Here is an 18,290-nt window from a genome sequence, read left to right on the forward strand (position 1 = left end):
AGGTGCCATACTGATTGGAACCCCCATAGATGTAAGAGTTGTCCACTCAGCTTCAGGAGATGTTAGGAAAGCAGTTTATCAGGCCGAGCAGTTAGCCATCGAGAGCACTGATCTTTTTTATGAAGAAGAAGGATGGGTCTCACCGCATGTGTATTGACTATCGGGAGTTGATCAAGTTGATGGTGAAGAAATGTTACCCACTTCCATGGATCAATGATCTCTTCAATCAGTTGCATGGTGCATCTTAGGTCTCCAAGATCAGTTTTAGGTCAAGATATCACCAGATGAGGGTCAAAGAGGAGGATGTGGAGAAGATAGCATTTCAGACTCGTTATGTTCATTATGAGTTCATGGTGATGTCGTTTGGGCTCACCAATTCTCCTGTGACATTTATAAATTTGATGAATCGAGTGTACATGTTGATGCTCGATCGATCAGTTGATGTTTGTATTCAAAGTACAAGTGATGGTAATTAAGGCATGATCTCAAAAAGATAAAGGAATATAACTTCTCCCGATTATAAAGTAAACTATATCTAGTAAGGTTTAATTCATTCTTTATTATCCCTAAGACTTTAGATGGTTTTACTGGTTTATATCTCAAATTTGTAGTTGAAAACAACAACGATTTCACAATTATGTTTTAACATGTAATATATAATTATAACTACTATAGTTGTTAATAAAGTTGATTTGGCATCTAATGTTAAATCTTATACATTCATTAGAAAGGATGTCATACATCACAGTGTATAGTTTCTTAATAATCATTTTCTCTACGGTTTAGTGAAAATATCATTAAGACTCTTTTATATATAAATAAGACTCATATATGTCAAATAAAGTACATTATTTTCCTTGAAAAATCCATCTCTTGAAGTTGAAATATGTGTATTTCATTTATATAATAAAGATAAGAATGTCTTAGATAAGTTAGATTTAAAACAAGTTTAAGTAAAAAATGTTTCATATAGAACTTGTTATTTAGAAACATTGATATTTACTTTATAATTCTATTTAGAGATCTAGTTCTCTAAAATAGAATTCTAATCATTACAGAATATGAAGGTGATCATTATGAAAACAACTTAAGTAAATAATCAAATTTTAATAAAATAACCGAGTCATATATTTATAGGCTAATTTAAATCATACATTGTTCCAAAACAAATATTGTTTTACATTACAAGTATTTTATGTTCTAAGCATAAATAATAAACTAAACTCCAAGAGTGAAGTTCCAACTTGCTTGTGCTCAACTGCTTACACTTCTTGAATATCTATAAACATTTACAAATATTAGATTAACATAAATTATCAAGTACTTGATTATTAAATGAAAATTATAAGTTCTATCTAGTATATACTTGAATTACTGACCAGACCAATATTTCTTAAATAAAAAGGATAAGTCCTCTTCCAATGTCCTATTTCTTAACAATAAAAACAATATCCATTACAGTGAGCCTTTATAGATTTCTTAGGCCTAAATGTTTTCTTTCCATAAACTATGGGTCTTTTAGATTATACAGGGTTAATCTTGTTAGCCTTCCATTATCCCATTGTTTGAACTGGCTCAAAATAAATATCAGTGTACTATTAGAATATCTGCTTAACCTTTCATAACATCTAATATACATCTAAATTATCCAAGACTTCATGGAATTTAGGAATAATTGTTCCTAGTTATGATGTTAGAAATATGTTCAGCATCACAATGTTGGCACTAGGTATCATATTTAGGTTTTCTACTCAAAACAGGTGATTTAGGAATGTGGCCTTTGAAGAATGTTATTACTTCTGCATGTGAAATATGATGCATGGTTACAAGATTGGATTTTATCTAAAAATATCTAACAAAATTCATTTAGTATTTTTAATATTTAATCTTCAATAATTAATACCCTTTTATTTTCTAAAAACATTAGTTATCAAACTCTAGGATCCAAATTAAAAAACAAATAAAATGGTTAAGTGACATTTATCTAATTCATCTAATCCAACTAGGTACATATTAGATATTAATAATATTCTACTATATAATTCCTAGTTTTATGGGATCTCTAATAACAAAGTTTAATTGACATGTTTGATCGCATCTATGCCTTAGATTTCTATTGCTTACATGACCTTTGTAAAAACATATTTCCAATCAAATCATCTAGTTTAAAGAACTTGCGTAATCAACCTATAGCTTGGTTATAGAAATCATAAAGACATCCTAGCCATCAAAAGATAACACTAAGCGTTTAGGTTACCTTTTTTTCCACTAGTGCATAAAAGAGATGTGTGAGTACTATTCACATAGGATTTCATAAATGTGAGGTTTTTTTAAGAGGTCTTTAATATTTTTATAATTATAGTTTTAAAAACATATTATATCATGGTTATTGCATGCATCCAATAAACCACGGTATACCTTTTATTTTAAATCACATTTTAAATTTTTTATTAAACTTCACATTTTAACAATGTTCTTTTATAAAATCTAAATTTTATAGACGTGATCAAAATTTAAATTTATTAACTAGTATTAAGTTTTACCATTTGAGCGCTTAAGAAGATTTATAATTGTAAGTCCCAAATTTGCTTGATGTATCAATAAGATCCAATTGATGGTGCGGAATCCCAATCAATTGGATGATGTAAGATCAAAATAAGAAGAAAGAGAAGAAGAATGAGATGAATCTATGATGTTTATATGATATGAAGGATAATCCAACACTAGATTCACACATACTCTATTCTTCTCTCTAGTTTCTCTCTCTAGGACACCTTGATTTTCACACACTTAACACCCTACCTAGCCATTAACTCCCTCTACCATCTAACATCTAGTAATATGGAACATGGGTCGTGAACATGTTCACGATCGTGAACCAGTTCATGGCCGTAAACAGTCACCTGGGCCGTGAACCCTCCTAACTGCACACACCACATGGACCAAAAACTATTAAAGCCTAGAAAAGTACAGTATAAACCATATTTTGACCCAAAAATCTCCCTATTGGTTTATAGCTTCCTTTTCTTTGACCTAACATAAACCTTTTAATAATACTACCTTTTATAAAATAAGCTTTAGTTAGTTTTAAACCATAAATCATGTTTTATTTTTTATCATTTTTATCATCTTACGTTAAATTACAATTTTCATTAGAATTAAACTCCTTGTGATATTATTTATGTTCAAAATATTTTATACATTTGATATTTAATTGTAAATTAATAACGCAATATAAACATAAAAATCATATGTGCATAAACCAACCATCAAGTGCTATTTTGTGAGCCAGCACAAAAATATCAAGTCAATTCTTAAATGGATATTAAGGAACCAAAAAATCTTGTAAAAGTTTACATCCTCCCACTTGGTTCAACACTATGTAGCAAGTTTATAAAAATAATATTATAAACTTTGAGAAACTTTAACAAAATCAAGTTTATAAACTTTTGCTCTTAAAAATAATCACCATCTTCATTCTTGTTACATTTTTATAAAAATAAAACATTTCTAAAACTAATCTATTACTTAAAAAAATGAACAAAATGAAAACTATTTATTTAATTATTACATACCATATTAACAAATAAATATTACAACCTTGTTAACAAATCAACACAAACACATTCATAAGAGGTCAATAGCTAGTTTCTGCACATTATACATACGTACATACATACATACATACACATACACATATAAACACACACATACACACACACACACACACACACATATATATATATATATATATATATATTTCATCCAATTTAACAAATCAACACAAACACTTTCACAAGAGGTGGCTAATTTATGCACATCATATATATATATATATATATATATATATATATATATATATATATATATATATATATATATATATATATATATATATAACAATACTCTGTTTTTCTATGACAACTTTTGGTGACCAAAAATACATGTAAGCTTTTGTCACTAAAAAATAACAATTTTAAAGTTTTCAAAGAAAATATATATGGATTTTATTACAAAAAGAAAACCACTCATGTTTTCCAAAAAAAAAAGATAATAACATCTTGTCAAATAATCTAACCACACTTGTAAAGATAGCTATGATACCAATTATTGGATCTTATTAAAAAAATATAGAGTCTAGTTATAATGTCAAGCTTGATGTGATTAACAACAGAAAGATTTTATATCTGAGTAAACTAAAACTATTTTACCCACCAAAGTTCATTTTTCAAAGCTTAGGAAGATTGAAACAACCATAGAAATGAATAAGTTTACAACCTTTGAAGACCTTGGTTTCTTTTATCAATTTGAAAGTTGATGAATATGGCAAACAACTCAAAGAAGAGCTTTTCTAGAAGTATCAATCAAGCAATAATCAACCACCAAAAATGCTAGTCTTCACTTGTATACATATGTTGCTCTTATGTTTTAAAAGTTCACACCAAATGAACCTTAAAGAGAAGCAACATATATGCTCTTAATCCAAGCACCAAATGCAAGAAGAAGAGTGGAAAATAAAATCATATTCATAAAAATATGGCAGTTTTCTTTTGAGAGAATAATGCAAGTAAAAACCAAACCTTTCATGCTAGTTATGCCTTTTTTATACATGTAAGAATGTACAAAAGTCAAATATATCATAAATGAAAGTATGGTCTTCAAATGATAAGTAGGGTGTGTAAGAAACCACACCACTCTCCAACCTTTCCTTCTCCTAGCAACTTTCGACCATACGGCCAAGAAGTCAACAATTGGAGTGTAGTTTTCACAATCATGTATTTAGTAGTTGGATCCTAAATAAAAGACTTACTCGAAGTGTCCAATATGTTGTACACACAATTTATATTCATACCTTTTGGATACAACTAGTTTTTTTCCTCTTTTGTTGTTATTTCCTATAAATAATAATTCTCAATATGTTTGTAAAATATTATTTTCATAAAATACTATTTCTCCAATTAAAGAAAAGTGTTGATATTTATTAATAATCATAATTACTCTAATAAGTAATCAATTAGTAGTAACTTTTTATAACGTGTGACCCTATAGAATCATATGTTATTAACAATATCATTATATAATATGACTATTGGGGATAAAGATATTTCATTTCCCACCTTTATTTAATTTTTAAAACATTAAATGTGGGACCACCGTAGAAAACTAAGATGGTAATCCAGTTGGCCGAACGTTCTATAGTAAACCCAAAGATGTATTAGATGACATATTGGTTCAAGTGAATGATATAATATTTCTAATAAATTATTAGGTCTTTGATATTGGAGTGATGATGCCCCAAACTCTAATGTTATTCTTTTAGGAAGACTATTTTAAAAAACTGATAAAACTAAATTTGAAAATTATAATGGTGCACTTTTTATGGAGTTTGACGGAGAAATCATTAATTTAATAAATTTGTTGTCTTGCATTACCCAACTGACTTCTCATCTTTAAATTTCCTTGATGTCATGGAACCTACAATCGAGGAATGTTTTGAACTTTCTAACCCCCACTTGCGAGCTTTAGTTTTAAATATGAAATTTGATAAACTTGGAATGAAAGAACTTGATGAAAATCAACCATATGTGAAACAAAATGTGACATTACTAGAAAAGGTAAAACGGTCGAAATGAAACATGATGAATAATCCTCTTTTTTTAGCACTAGAAAAAAGTCAAATGCTCAAAAATCATTAATTTTATAATCCTCATATTACAATATTGTAAGAACATAAAATGGGGGAGGGGATACATTTATTTTATAAGCCTGCACCATGAGCATTTCTATGAAAAACAGAGGAAGTATTTTCATTACTCGTATCTCACATATGTATTACTAAAACATAACATTAAAAACAATCATTGAAGAACAAGAAGATCAAGTATCTTGAAAATCCTATCTTAAAAGCATATATAGATGGTTATACATACATCAAATTTTAAACATATCTAGGTTGTTTGGCATGATAAAATCAAATTTAGTGAATATGTATGAACCACTAATCAGAAAATTAGTTGATAAAATGTAGGGGTAGGTGCGTATTGTGCATTTATAAAGAATGTAAGGTTATAAACTAAACAGTAAATCATAAAGAAATTATTATAAAAATGTTGTTTGATGGTAATATAGTCATTTTGCACAGTCATACATATGCAATCTCAAACATGTTTCAGTCAGAAGTTAACACAATCAGAACTTCTAACCCAGTCAGTTTCTAACACAGTTAGCAACTATAAAATGACCCATTACACAACTCCAATGTAAAACTTATACCAAGAATACCCCTTATAGTTGTACATGTCATCTAATGGCAAAATGTTCATTAGACCACAAAACTTTTAACATCAACAGCAACAAACACACATAGCATCTAGGGGTAAATTTTTCATTACTCCACAAAAATACCACATATAGCCCTTATAGTTTGTAAACGGAATCAAAGGACAAAATGGTCATTACTCCACAACACTTTTTAACATTAACAACAACAAACAAATAGATCGTATAGGTGCCAAATTGTTTATAACCAAACTCCTCAAGCCATATCAACAACATCGATTAATGTCACATCACAACAAGGAATTCATGTTAATACCTTTGATAGCTAGATTTAGAGACATATAAATTCTATTTTTAGAATACCTCCACACAAATCCATCTACCTTTAGTGGAATCCATTTTACCCATATGAACTCATACAAATTTTCTACCCCTTGTAAACTTGACATCATAACTCATAAAGATTTAATAGACAACTCTCATCTTGAGTCTCTTAACCACTTCCACCCATCTCAATCAGTACTCAACTCCACTTCATTCATGAGTTGTATAATATATGCTAATTCTCTTGATTCTCTCCATCTTGTAGGTTGCCTCGTCCAGGTCCATTTCATTCGTGTAGCCTATTTAATGTCCACACTTAACCTTTCAAAAATCACACAATTTTTAGTGATTTGGTAGAATATAAGGATAAATACATGTCCTTTGAATCAATATTTTTAATCCTTTTGTTTCTTCAAAATTCATGCTAACCCTATTACAAAATTTTCCTTTAAATAGACTCTTCATGGAAACCTATATTTCTTTCATCCTAACATTAACAAGATTAATATTGAACCATGTCCTCATAACTTATTGCTTTGGAATCCGCCCATCACTAATGAGTGATATATTATGCATAACTTTTATAGAATTTTCCTAAAGATAATTCCCTTCCACCTTCAATCTCCACCATCATTTTTTTCAAAAGCGCTAAATTCAAGGTTCTTGAACAACCTACCCTAAGCCAACATAATCTTGTAGTCTAAGTACGGATTGCCAAGTCACACAACATTTGTTTTCTTTTTTTCACTTCCACCCCTAAAGAAACTTCCTTCTAATGTCCTCAAGAAAGTCGATAGTTTTTTTTTTGAAGCTTCAAATATAGAAAAATAATATAAAGAGAGACTCCCTAGAATGGATTCAACAATAGTTAAGTGATCCTAAATGAAAGATTTTTAGCTTTCCACAAACCCAACTTCAAATGAAAATTTTAGAAGGCTAGGTCCCAATTCTTTCTTAACTGCATATTATCACTAATGGGTAAGCTAAATAGGTTGGCTCACACTTCATAATGCTATCAAGTGTAGCAATCTTCAAGTGGTCGACCCCCACACTATGAATCTTACTTTTATGAAGATTGAATTTTAATACTGATGCAAGGTAAAAACATCTAAGCAACCGATCAATTAAGATTAATAATGCTCATTTAGGACCATTCTCCAATAAACATCACATCATCCCCAAACATTAAATGTGACCAACAAGGACAAATATTTGGTAAATAGGTCCTTGTAAACATTTGATTATCAGATACTGTCTCCATTAAAACATGAAATCCCTCCATTGCAAGTATAAATATAAATGGATATAAAGGATCTCCTTATCACAGACCTCTTTAATGCTAAATTTATTGGTTTCAGATCCATTCACAAAGATAGAAGCACGTCCTAACTTTAAACACCCATTTATTAACTTTCTCCATTTGACATCAAAGTTCATTTGTACCATAACAGAGTCCAGAAAAGCCCTAATTCAATGAGTTGAAAGCTTTTTTGAAATCGAATTTGAATATTATCACTTTCTTCTTAACTTTCTTGCCCCAAGCATGAAGTTCATATACGATTAGTAAGCCATCAAGTATACTTCCTCTTTCCACATATGTTGATTGTACACAATTATTACCTTTCCTGTCGACCTTCTTGAGACGAACTTCCAACACTTTTGCAAACACCTTATGCATAAAACATCTAAAATCTCTCAATAAAAACAGATCATACACTTTTGGAATCAACGAGATAAAATATGAATTACATCCTATTAAAATGTTCCCATGTTTACAAAATCCTATAAAATATTGCAAACAATCCCATTTCATAACTTCCTAAAATTCTTTTAGAAAATTAAAGGTGAACCCGTCGGTCCCCGGTGGCTTCTTATTACAACAACTCCAAACCGAAAATTTGGTTTCCTCAAGTGTAAGCAGATTCTCCAATTAAGTACAAACATTATTGGAGATTTTCTTGAAATGACCACCAATCAACTTAGGTCTTTGAAAAGTACCCTCATCAGATTTACTTTAGAAAAAAATGCCATACTTCTTCTTTCACAAGATTTTGATTTGTTACCTAATCCCTTCCAATGATTAACCCATTAATCATGTTCTTTCTTTTGTTGTTATTTATAATGCTATGGAATAACTTTGTGTTTTCATCTCCCTCCACGTCCCATCTTACTCGCCACTTTCATCTAATACCCAACCTCTTTATCGTGTCACATTCCATGATTCGATTCATCAAATTCCTTTTTGAAAGCCTTTTACGAGATGACAACTTCCTGGATTCTGCAATTTCTTCTAATTCGTTATTTTTTTAGGGTTTTTTTTAAATCTCCATCTCTTTATGTTGGAAAATTGTTTAATGAAAATAACATTTACGACACTTGTCCCACATTAAAAGTAAGAAGAAACTTTTACTCATTTATAAAGCCTTCCATGAGTATTTTCTTAATATCACTAAATACTCGGGATAAAGAGATTGGGTTGGATATGTCGATTCAGCTAATTTTGACATGTATTAAATTATTAAATATGTTAATTGTTAATTAGTTGTTAGACACTAAATTAGTAGTTAATTTCGATTTGAAAATTTGTGTCTGGTGGGAATGATTAACTGCCAATATCAAGCCTATAAATACATCAGCAAAAGTCATATTTTGGGGGATACAGAAAAAACACTCGTTTTATATTTTTTCGAAATTCAAAGATGAAGAGTGAAACATAAAGAATTTTGCCATAATCAATATTTGCTCTTGATTGATTGTTGTATCTTCAAACTAGACAAGAGCAATTTCTGTCCTGACAATCTACATATTTTCGTGTTTTTGAATGCTGTTGTTCAAGCATTTTTTCTGATTGTGAATCTTGTATATAAATTTGATTTATTTGAGTTTATGTTTGTTATATTTCGTGTTTTTTGATTATTTTTGTCATAACACTATATATCTAGAGTTATTTCTCCACACTCAAAGTGATGCTTACAACTTTTAGTTTGTGTAACAGATTTTGATCAAACTTGCTATCACGATTGAAAACTTTCCATGCATTAAAAACAATCTGGAAAATTTCAACTAATAACATAACCAAACTTCAAAATTTTGAACCAAATTGGACCAAAATCTACCCTAGAACTAACAAGAATTATAGGGTTTTGAGATCCGAATTAAGCCTTTGTAATCCAACAACTAACGTAGAAGCCCAAAGCTCCACAAAATTGTTGCAAGCTAAAAAACGAAACAATTAACCCTCATCCGACCCAATACCCGTTTCTGGCCCAATACCCGTTTCTTTGATATTATCTTCATGTGGAAAATAAATTAACTGAACCTTATTAAATATTTCCGAAATTTATTATACTTCTAAATTTCAAGAACTTCCTGATTTAATTTTAAAATTAAAAATAAAAAAACACCAACGAAATTGGATCTAAAAAGAAGGTTTTTATAATCTCCATTTTACCCTCTGTTGCTCTTACATTTTCAAGATTACCCCTGTACATGATTATTTTCCTTTTTTTTTTTTCTTTTTTTGGGCATATTTTATATAATTAACAAATAGAGAAATATAACAAAGATTGTTTTTGTTTTGCCCTTTTTCTCCGATCATCGTCTCAATTTTTCAAGATTTCAGGGCGCCTTCTCCGATCATCACCTATCAACAAATCTACTTCTAATCGATCTTGCTAATGCCGATTCTCTTCACCACCGCAGCGTTCCTAAACCCATCGCCACCGCCATTCGCCGCCTGTTTCATGCACATTCCGCCACCCTCTCCGGATCGTTGTTGGTGATTATGTTGTTCGACTCCTGTCATGTAATTCCTGACCTCTGTTCTTATCATCTCTTGCATTACAGACAAAAACTCTGCATTGAACGGCGTGAAAGACTTATCCTGTTGATCTACTTCCATTACTGGATTTTGAGATACCTTAAGCTGATGCATCGCGGAGGAAATCGCCATCGGAATCGATGACATGAGGTCGGCGTTGTTTAGGTTTATGTTCTTGTAACGATCGACTGGGACCTGCCGCAACGGCATAGCATGGATAGGAACCGGCGGAGGCGGAGGCGGAGGTGGTAAAGGACTTGCTACCGGCGATGGCGGCATTAACTGCATCGGCGTCGGAGCAGCTGTACACTCTTCATTTTCGACTCCAGGAAGCGAGAGACTTAATAAAGTCGGAGGATCTTTCGTTTGAGGCGGAGGAGACGACGTTGCTACTTCGATTTGCGGAGCAACAACCGCCCCTGTTCGAGCGACTGGTCGGTAGACGTGCGACGACGAAATCGCCGGAACGCTGGAATCACTGACGTCAGATCCAGACGGACTACCGGGATTCAAATAACGACCGGAAACAGCCACCGCCGAACCAGCACTAACCGATCTTTTTAACGAAGGCTGTTGAATAGCAAACTCACTAAACTCTTCATTCGTCATCGAAGAACACTTCCTCTTCAACGTCGAGTTCCAATGGTTTTTAATGGCGTTATCAGTCCGACCTGACAACAACCGAGCAATCGTCGCCCACTTGTTCCCAAACCGAGCATGAGCACGAAGAATCGTCTCGTCTTCCTCCGGCGTAAACGCACGGTGTTCCACCTGCGGCGACAGCTGGTTACACCACCTTAACCTACACGATTTCCCAGATCTACCCGGTATAGATTTACCAATTAACGACCAATTTCTCGCTCCATGTTTCTCAACAAGCTGTTGAAGCAACTCGTCCTCTTCAGGACTCCATGGTCCTTTGATCCGATCCATATCCTTCTTCGGAGTATTACAACCCATAAACATTTTAAATCAAAATCAAAATCAAAACCAAAACCTAAATCAAAACCTACTGCTTTCAGGAACTTATGAGTTATGAGATGAAATTTTTGAATATAGAACGAAAGAAAGATGGAAGGTTTCGAAGGATGAATGAAGGTTTTTATATGAGAGAGAGGATAGGGATGACCGGTTAAGCCGGTAAAAATGGTGGGACACCGGCTGTGACTGGAGCAAGCGGTTGTATTTGGTAGAATTTGGGATACAGCTGGCTAACGGACACGCGTCACATCACAGCCCAGCACTGATTTACACATACTAGTCTTCGTAAGCTCTACTTCTACCTGTCTTTCATTCCACTCTCCTTTAACGCGCGTGACTAACACGATTTTGTCGTCTTTCAACAGGTTAATATGAAAATATCAAAATATCTCCTGCATTGTACATAAAATCATTATTTTAGGAATAAAATGATGAATATAAATATATATTTATTCTATAATATGTAACGTACCATTTTATGATTTTATTTTAGAAATATAAATTTAAACTGTGGCGGTGGATTAATGCCTTTTATTAATGTCCGGTAGTCGTTGGATCATACGTAGTCATTATCAAAGTGAATAAATAAACTAGTGAAATTTTAAATAAAAAACATTTTTTTATAACTTATTATAGTTACGATTTCATAACAGATAACACCATTGATTTTCCAAAAAAAATGTTATTTGAAATATATTTTGTTTGATCTTAATCAATTAATTTAGATCTGATTAAGATAATACTGATTTCGTATGAGACTAGATAAGAGACATATCAAACAAACTAAGTTTTCATTAATGAGATTTAATAATGTAGTGATTATATAACAAAGTGATGAATGTGATAATATTAATTTAGATCATGTACTATTTCAACTTTGAAGGGTAAAAAGAGGATTTAAATACATAGAGCCCATAAGCTTTGACTAGAATATCTCAATAATTTATGTTTTATTTCAGGGCTATTGGATTGCTACCTTTTTTTTTTGTCACTTATTATTTAAAGTAATATTGTCAAACAGATTCATTGATTATATGTTACTTATATTTCTGGATTATATTCTATAATAAGATTATTACATTCTAATTAATTGTAATTAATGAAGGAAAACAAGCTGTCAATTAAAAATGACGTGAGAACTTCAAGTATTTCAACTGGAGGGATAATTTATCTGACATAATTTATTTAAATATGAATTAATTATTATAAATCTATTCTAGAAATACCATAGAATCTTTTTTTATCGAGATACTATTTTGCCTAATTTTGAAAATAAAAAGATTGTGCCCGCTCATATGGAATTAATTTTTCCAAAATTAAAGTTACTGTTCAACTAATTCTTATTAATTAAAATTTTAAATTAATTTTGAAGAGTGAAAAGCATTAAAAAAAAAAATAAAGGTAGATTAGGTAAAATAAAAAAATAAAAAATAAAAAATAAAAAAAAAAAAAAAGTTAGGAATGGGAAGCATGCAGGAAAGGGGGGTGTATAGGTGATGAACTGGCGATTGGTGTGCCTAAAACTATACACTGTTTCTGAATCCAGCCTGTATTCCCACCAATTTCACCTTGAGCCACCCATTTTACCCTCAATTAAAAATTAATATTTTATTTTCGAATAATTCTTTAAATATTTTTTATCATTGGAAAATTTTCAATAAAAAGAGCAATCAAGCCGTTAGGCAAAATACATTACAAATTAGAAGCTTTGAAAGGAGAAGACCGATCATTTTTTATAATTAAGATTTGTAAATCTATCCTTATGCTTTTTTAGATACACAAATATCGTTAAAATTTGGGCACTCTCATAGGAAGAAGCGTACAGTAAATATGAGAAGAGATTAAGACAAATATAAAATGAGAATCTAAGTAAAAAATGAGTGAAAGGCCATACAATCCACTCAACCTAGTTATCACAACCTACACCACGTCGATGCTTGCAACATATGTGTGAGAAGAGGAATTATTTTGTCGTAATTTTTCACTCAACCCAGTTATCATAACCTACACCACGTCGATACTTGCACCATATGTATGAGAGCGAAATTATGTTGTCAGCAATTTCAGTCAACCCAGTTAGTCGTTGCTTGCACCATATGTATGAGAGTGGAATTATGTTGTCAGCAATTTTCACTCAACCCAGTTATCACAACCTACACCACATCGATGCTTGTACCATACGTATGAGAGCGAAATTATGTTGTCAACAATTTTTGTAGCATTTACACCAATTTGTTTGAAGATCTTGTCGTTTCTGGATAGCCACATGTTTCAAATAAGACAATAAAACACCATGATTAAGATCTCCTTTTTCTTAGGACAATTCCCCCAAGCAACTATAAAGTCTATGAATTATCTAACATTTGAGAATATTTTGTCTACAATATCACACCATTTAAATATCCAGTGTTGCACCACTTTAGAATAATCACAAGTAATGAATAGATGATCGATGGTTTATGTTTCTTTATTACACAAAGGACATAAAGAACTAGATGTATTGATTCCAATTATTGTCAAGGTTTCAGCCATCAGGATTCTACAAAACGCAACTCTCCATATGAAGCAACGCACCTTCAGAGGGATTATCTTTGACCTCCAGATTGGCGTCCCTTTGTATGGAATCTGTTTAGACTTAAATAGTTTCCTCATTAAGTTCATTGTATATTCACCACTTGATTGAGAGTGAATCTCAACCCATATTTAGATTTTTGGTCAGTATTCATATTACCAATATCCATGTATAGATGCAATAGTTCATTTAATTCTTTAGGACCTATTGGTTCAAATCCCCACATCCATGAGAAACTATCCCTACAAAGTCTACCATCCAGTAAACAATTTTTAACTGTTTCAATTGAATATAAGTAGGGGAATTTGAGATGGAAAAGAGTGTTACAAAACTAGGAATTTTTCCAGAATAGAATTTTAACATCCGATCATGGGTGAGGGAAAAGTTGTCCTTACAATCAGTGTGAAGCCTTTCAATAGATCTAATTTCCTTAGAAATGTTGCACCACACTTCATTTAATGATTTCCTCACAATGTACGATTTTAGCCGTGAGGATATATGGAAACATTTCAGGATACGGGACAAGTTTTTTATGTTTTCGCAATCCTATCCCCAACAAATATCACATCGTCAATGTAGAAAAGATGTAAAACTAAAGGCCCATTTTAGGTAATTTAACCCCATGAAATAAGGATTTTTCATAGCACTCTTAACAGCGATATTTAGTCCTCCATGGCCAAGATAAAGAGGATCGGTGATAGTGGATTGCCTTGTCAAACCCCTCTGGATATTGGAAATTCTTCAGTTGGTGCACCATTTACTAAAATTGATGCTTTTGCTGAGCATAGGCAACAAGATATCCATTTCCTCCCTTTGCGACCAAATTTCATTTGATCCGTGACATAGTCCAAATATCCCAAGTCAATTAAATCGAAAGCTTTTTCAAATTCGACCTTGAGAGAAACATTTTTTTTCTTTTGTTGCTTTACCTATGATATAAGTCCATTCATTACCAGAGGCTTGTCAAGTATGTATTTGCCTTAAATGTAAGTCGACTGGACATCATCCACCACCGACCCAATTACCTGTTTCAGTTTGATTACAAGTAACTTAGCCACCACTTTTATACATGCAACTAACTAGACTGATGGGAGAATAATCGTTGAGGGTTAATAGATTTCACACCTTTGGGATGAGAGTGATGTTTGAAGAATTACATGCTTGTGCAAGAGATCCTATAGATTCAAAATATTCGACAAAACAAATTATATCACCACCAATCATATCCCAATTTGCTTTTAAGATTTTAAAGGTGTACCCATCAGACTGGGTGCCTTTTGCATACCGCAATGCTAGACGACGGATTTTATATTCTAAATAGAAAACTATGATTCAAGAAAGGAAGATTGGGCTAAGTAAAGTTGGTTGAAGTTGTGGTTTATGAATTTGGGTCTATGAGTCCAACACTCATGAAATTTATCAGCAAAGAAGTTGAAAATATTAGATTTTAATGCCACGGGATCCGTTTTCCATTTATTATTGATGTTAAGTCCATGAATTTTGTTTTTCATTTCTTATGTTTGAAAGTGCCATGAAAGAAATAGAAATTTTCATCATCTTCTGTGACCTATTTGATTTCGGCTTTCTGTTAAAGATCAAGCTTCACAAACTGCTCAAGTTCCAAGATTTTTTTGCATATCTGCCTGCTTTAGTGAGTACTCGAGATTCAGCAATCATATCCAAAATTTCCACCTTTTTGAGTTGAGCTAATGTTGATTTCTCATTGTTTGATTTCAGCTTGCTCCAATCACAAATGACATTTTAGACGAATTTGAGTTTAGCAGCAAGAAACCTATTCGAAGTGCCAAATCCTTGAAAGGAATCCTATGAGCTTTTGAACAACACATTGAAGTCTTCATTTAGCCAAGATTTGACTAACCAAAAAGTAGGAGGCCCAAAATAGTTAACGGAAGTTTTAGAATAAGACGAGAATGATACGAATATTCCCAGGCAAGTACAGTGTCGTACGTGAGTGGTTGTAATTAATTAAGTTTGCGGGCGATAAAACAATCAATTTTGCTCAATTTATGTTCGTCATCACGCAGACATGTGAATTCCAAGCCTCCCATATTGAATTCATGAAGACATGCATTGACAATGAAGCGGTTGAAGTCTGCAGTGGTTAATCTGTAGAGGATGGAGTTGAACATCTCATGCACAAATCTTATTGCATTAAAATCACCAAGGAAGATCCAAGTGCCTACATTGTAATTTTTTATGGTTGTAAGTTCAGACCATAGTGCCTCTTTTTAACACCCCATTTTCATATTCCAATAGAACTCAATATACATCCTAGTTTATAAAATTCGAAGTGGAGATATATTAGCTTTTAGCCAAATTAATCAACATAATCATGTAGGAAACATTAATACGATTCTCGTGTGTAAATATATATATATATATATATATATATATATATATATATATCACCCAAATCCGACTTCGAATAAAGAAGGTATGCCTCTTCGAAGTTCTACAATCAAACCGACATGGCTATGTGCGTTGTAATATATGAATTAGAGATAGATTACTTATTAGCATAATAAATCTAAACGAAAGTCATAGGAATCATTAAACCAAGAGCGTGCATATTGAGAACATCCAAATCTAAATTCGCATGAGGAAGATATGATTTTTTAGAAGTTTCAACGTAATAGTGTGCGACATAGAAACCGAAATTAAAATCAGTCGGTTGTTAGGAAAAATAATCTAAACGAGAGTCGAATATCTCGTCCATAACTATTCGTGAATATAAAGACAACCGAGAACATATATCTATGAGTTTTACATGGACTTTAACAATCTAAGCCTATGAAAATGTAACTTTAAAATAAAGTCAAATTAGCCAACAGAATCTAAACAAAAGTCGTAGATCTCGTAGATATCTACGAGTGGATATAAAACTCGTTGAAAATGGAGCTCATACAGAAAAGTTATGAAATTTTAAAAAAAATCAGAAATCCTCGCGCGCACAGATTACTTGTGCGGCACGCCTGGTAGCCCTACCCAAATCACAACACATGGCACTGCACAAAAGGCGACATGTCAGCATGGTCGGCACATGCACGACGCGCTCCGACCTATTATGTTGTGCGGGTTCACTTTTTGGTACTATATATAGCCTTCTCATTTCAGACGCTTTTCACACAAAAATTCCTCTAAGAAAACTTCCTAGCTTTTTTCCCTTTAATCCCTAGTTCCTTGCTACTTTAGCGAGGTCCTGCGGCATCAAAGCGATGATGATTAGAAGCTCCCAGGTCAGAGTCTGCCCGCATAATTCTAGGTTTTTGCTAGACACTGTCTGTAAGTTAGGCTACATTTACTACGCTTAAAGTGTAACTTACATTATATTCATAGTCGTTGTTATGGATACATAAATAGGATTTATCAGTAATTCCAATTATGATGTTGATTGATCTACTTACGGGAGAAGTGTTTAGAATGGTCACGTTGGCTTGTCTGTTGGATTTTAGAAAAGCTATACGTTGATGCTAGGCTGAATGTATATAGTGAGAAGTCGAATGTAGTCTGTATATGTAATGTGTCGAAAGTAGTTTGGTTTCGACACTCTATCTATTTACAACGCATCTTAGTTTTGACACTTAAATGTCTAGTCCGTGTAACTTTTTGTGAGTCCGTTGTATGCTATAAATAGGGTAAGTACATAGAGTAGAGTAAATGAACGACCTGAGTGTCATTTGTATTTGTACTCTAATATTCTCTTATACCCTTTAGACGTAATTGAGCCAAACATATCTTATTTCGATCTTGTGTCCATTTACAACTTTTATTGATTCTCTCGTGTTCTTAATCAATCTGTAACTCACATCAATTGGTATCATATCAGGATTCACTCAGTCGATTGAATTTTTCTTGTAATGTTTCATTTTTTTAATTGCTCTTTTTGATTCAAAATCTTTCACAAATTAAATCAGGAAACTGGTGTCAGCTGATTGTATTGAATTGATTTTTCGCTTTTTGTGTTAGATCAATTGAATTCTAATCAATCTATTTCATAGATTTCAATTAAAATAAAAATTCTCTTTCTCCAAAATCCATACAACAATGGTGAATCTCAGTATGAACATGATAACTAATTTATCTTACTTGCTCAGATCATCAACAAAGATTCAGATGTTGATTCCGTGGTATAATGAGTAATGGACTTACATGATGCAAGATTATATGAGTGGTATTTATGAATATCTAATGAGATCCATAAGAGGTCGATTTAGTCAAGATATGTTAGACATTATTGGTACATCTGCTACTTACTAGGGACATGATCACAAGAAAAGGCAAGATGAAGGAAAA

The 18,290-nt window shown here is 32.2% G+C and overlaps 1 pseudogene; it reads right to left on the reverse strand.

The window, feature by feature from the left end:
* Window positions 1-10,015: 10,015 nt before the first annotated feature.
* Window positions 10,016-11,503, reverse strand: LOC145037024 (transcription factor MYB44 pseudogene; annotated as a pseudogene).
* Window positions 11,504-18,290: the final 6,787 nt, after the last annotated feature.

This window comes from Lactuca saligna, chromosome 3 (assembly GCF_052625555.1).
Source record: "Lactuca saligna cultivar CGN05327 chromosome 3, ASM5262555v1, whole genome shotgun sequence".
NCBI lineage: Eukaryota > Viridiplantae > Streptophyta > Magnoliopsida > Asterales > Asteraceae > Lactuca > Lactuca saligna.